Genomic DNA, 3,702 nt, shown 5'->3' on the forward strand with positions numbered 1-3,702 from the left:
TCCATAACAACCTCACGTGTGTCTGCCTCTCACCATCTGCAGATTTGGTGTACAGCACAGTGACGTTGGAAGTCAGTGCTGAAATTAGTAGTGCCACAGGATGGAAGGAGTTGCATTCCCCAAGTCACTGTTTGGAGAAGAACTTCCACCAAGGACATAAAATTATTCTGGGTTTTACATAATTGAGAAGTATAATTTTACCTGTTTAAGCATTTATACATTTTTTTTCTTTTTGACAACAGACCAGTAATATAACCACAGCCTAACAAGATTTAAGGGAGGAATAGCTCATACAATGGTGTGAACACCCAAACATCATACTTACGAATCACAAAGGTTTTTTTTTAAAATTAATAACCTTTACTAATACAGATTCTTAAGTTCCCCCATCCAATTTTCATTTCTAGTGGCTGCCTAATTCATCTTAATGGAATTCTACTTATCACAATCCTATTTTCCTCAGGGAGGCGCTCTTGAAGGGAAAGCTTTGTCATTACCTAGAATTCTTTTGGTCATAGAAACTGGCACATCATTTTGTCACTGGTCCAACTTCTTTAAAGGAAAGAATATTTCTTACTCATTCTCCATCAGAAATTTAAGTGTTTCCTCCTCAAAGAAACTGAGTTACCTAAAGATTCTTTCATGCTTTTGTTTATATCTTCAGGAATGATCAAGGTATACATCAGGCAATTATTGATTGGGTCAATTAATTATAAATGTGAAGATGTGCCTCTGAGCTTTTTGACTCTTAATGAGAAAACCAGACAGAGCAACATTTTGCAAAAAGAACAGAGACTATGTATGAATGCAAACACATAAAACATTTCAGTGGTAACATATATCATGTTTGTATATAAATGAGAACAGGTTGACTTCAAATCAGTTATTTCCGTATATAAAACTAACAGCTTCCTTTTTTGTTCTCTTTACTACATCAAGGAAACCTGGGTATGTAGCTATTTTTAAAATACACACAGGGTTTCCCTGAGCAAATGGTCTTTCACTAAATTAGTAAATGAGTAATGGTAATGAGATTACTCTGGTATTGAATAGCACATGTCAGAAAACATAGTGCTCAGGAATCAAAAAACAAGCAACCAAGACTTTCAAGAAATCTTAATCTCTGCTACTGAACAAACACATCTGTTCAGCTCAAGGCCAAATAGCTAATAGATCCTGATTTTTATGAGCATAAATAAAAATTTATGCTATGCTCAAGGGCAATGCATTCTTACCTTTCTCAGGGATTTGCACTGGAATCAGAAATAAGAATGAAAGAAAAATATGGGCTTGTTATTTTCAGAGACTAAGAATAAAAGCTAGTGCTTGGTAAGTAGAAAACATCTAATTACTGTGTACCTTAATGATATTCTAGAAACCTAGACCTGCCCCCTTGGGCCTTCTGAGACTTCTCCACTCGCACAGATCACATAGCACAGTAGTTATACACTTCTACATCTGCCTTCTTCTCCTTAGCTAAGATTTATGAGGACAGGCCTCACTGCTGACCACACATTTGAGCCCAGGGAATTGGCACCATCAAAGCCTTTAGTAAATGTTTATTAAATTCTTGCTATATAATCTTGGAATTTTCCTAAAAGCATCAATCCAATTGTGATAATTTTTCTCCCTTTTATGAGCAAACTTTGAAGAACAGACACAAAATGAATCAAGTTTCACTATCTGTGTGACCTCTAAATTAGTGAGTTTCAAGTCAGCTAAGAGTAAATGATGCTAAAGAGCTTATCTAGGTTTTACCCTACCGGTAACAATCCCTCTTCTAATATTACCTTAACTAGAAATTATGTTCTATGAAAACAGAAATACATCTGTTTTACTTAAGACAGTACCCCAGCATGCATGCAATAATATCTGTTGAGTAAATGACTGATCTCTCTTGTGTAATTTTTTGAGAAAGTTTCAATGACATTAGCTTATCAAGACGAATCCTTGACATGATCACTTCTCTGATTCCCTTTGTATTTCCAACTTGTCAGCTGGCTTACCTCAATGTATTATTATTTTTTTTATCACTGCTGTAAAAGATTTCAAAAGCTTAGCTTATTAGTTCACAGGTCTCCTGGTCAGAAGTCCATGCAGGCTCAGAGTCTAATCTGAATCTCATAAGGCTGAAATCAATGTCAGTCAAGATAGTTTCTCATCTGAATGCTTTGGGGGAAAAATCCACTTCCAAGCTCATTCAGATAGTTGGCTGAATTCAGATGCATAGGATTGTTGGACTGAGATCTTTGAGTCCTTGCTTCTTGTTGATCAAAAGTCATACTCATTTTCCAAAGCCACCCACATTCTGGGGCTATTGACCTCTTTGTCTTAAGCCAGCAGTGGTGGACTGAGACCTACTCACACTTCAGATCTCTTTGATCCTCCCTTCTGCATAGTGTGTACTATCTTTTGCAGCTGGGTTCAGGTGATTCCCTTAGGCCTGGCTGGATAACCCAAGATCATCTTTCTATTTTAAGGTGAATTTATACTTCAGTACCACCCGCAAAATCCCTTCAGAGCAGTATGAGATTATGTTTGAGTAACTAAGTTTGGGAATTTGGTGGGACATTTTTAGAACTCTGCCTACTACACACAGAATAACCAAATTAAAGAGCCCCAAATGATAACCAGTCTTTATGTATTATCTCAGAAATCACATCCATTGTTTCTACCATATTCTAATTGTTAGAAGCAAGTCAGTAAATGCAGCTCACGCCCAAGGGAAGAGAATACACTATGCTTTGAATATTGGTATGCAGAGATCACTGGGGACCACCTGAGATGTTGCCTACCACAGAAAAGAAAGAAAATGGCATCCTCTTGTCTGGATCAGCTATTAAAAGCATTTATGTAATCACAGTGATAGAAACATTGAATATGAATCTAAGAAAAATTATTATAGCATTAAATTAAGAGGAGAAGGTGATAGAATAAAAATGTGTTTAATAGAAGAGGGAAGAAAGAAAGCTAAGCCTGCCTAGCTGCTGTGGGAATTCTTAAATATGGCATGTAAAGAAGTGGTACTTAATAGGTTCTTTGGTGACACAAAGGGGAAATATCAAATAATCAGGTAAAACTCTGGGACAGGGAAACGTTACCATGGGAGGGTTGTTGATGAGGATGGCTATTATTTATAACAAACCTTATAGAGCTTGTTAACTCTTTAAACCAGGTATGCTTATAACGTTGATTAGAACAACAGGGAAAACCCAAAAATGAGGCAGCAGAGGAAAACCGTGAAATCATTTTCATTCAGTGAAAATAATTTAATGCATCTCTGAAATAGGAAAACTTTCGCCCAATAAAAACAAAACAGGAGGATGCTGTTGACAAAGACTAAGACCAGTTCAGTGGAACTGCAGCTATCTGTCCAGCTGCACACTAACCAGCCTGACCCACGTGTACCCTTGAGGTCTATGACAAGTGGCCAGCAAGGCCAGCTCCCAAATTGCCTCTCTTTGCTACCACCTTCATTTTTTATTCTGGCTCAACTGCTTCTCCAGATTTGTTTTTATTGCTAGATATCAGTCTAGCCTCTAGACTTTGGAATATTTTGAATGGTACCTTTATAGCGTTGGATTATTTGAAAGATGATGAAGTCTGTTCCTGGGCCAAACTCACTTCCACCATAGGCCCCCTGCCCTTGCAGTTCTGCAGCCATGGACTATGGCTGAACTCACCTCTGCTGCCTCCTCCTTG

The 3,702-nt window shown here is 37.6% G+C and overlaps 1 non-coding gene across 1 annotated transcript; it reads right to left on the bottom strand.

Moving 5' to 3' along the window:
• Positions 1-236: 236 nt before the first annotated feature.
• On the bottom strand, positions 237-339 carry LOC120890213 (small nucleolar RNA U13). Its single transcript, XR_005734455.2, has one exon. It is a non-coding gene; the product is annotated as a small nucleolar RNA U13 (small nucleolar RNA).
• Positions 340-3,702: the final 3,363 nt, after the last annotated feature.

Source organism: Ictidomys tridecemlineatus, chromosome 4 (genome assembly GCF_052094955.1).
Source record: "Ictidomys tridecemlineatus isolate mIctTri1 chromosome 4, mIctTri1.hap1, whole genome shotgun sequence".
In the NCBI taxonomy this organism is placed as follows: Eukaryota; Metazoa; Chordata; class Mammalia; order Rodentia; family Sciuridae; genus Ictidomys; species Ictidomys tridecemlineatus.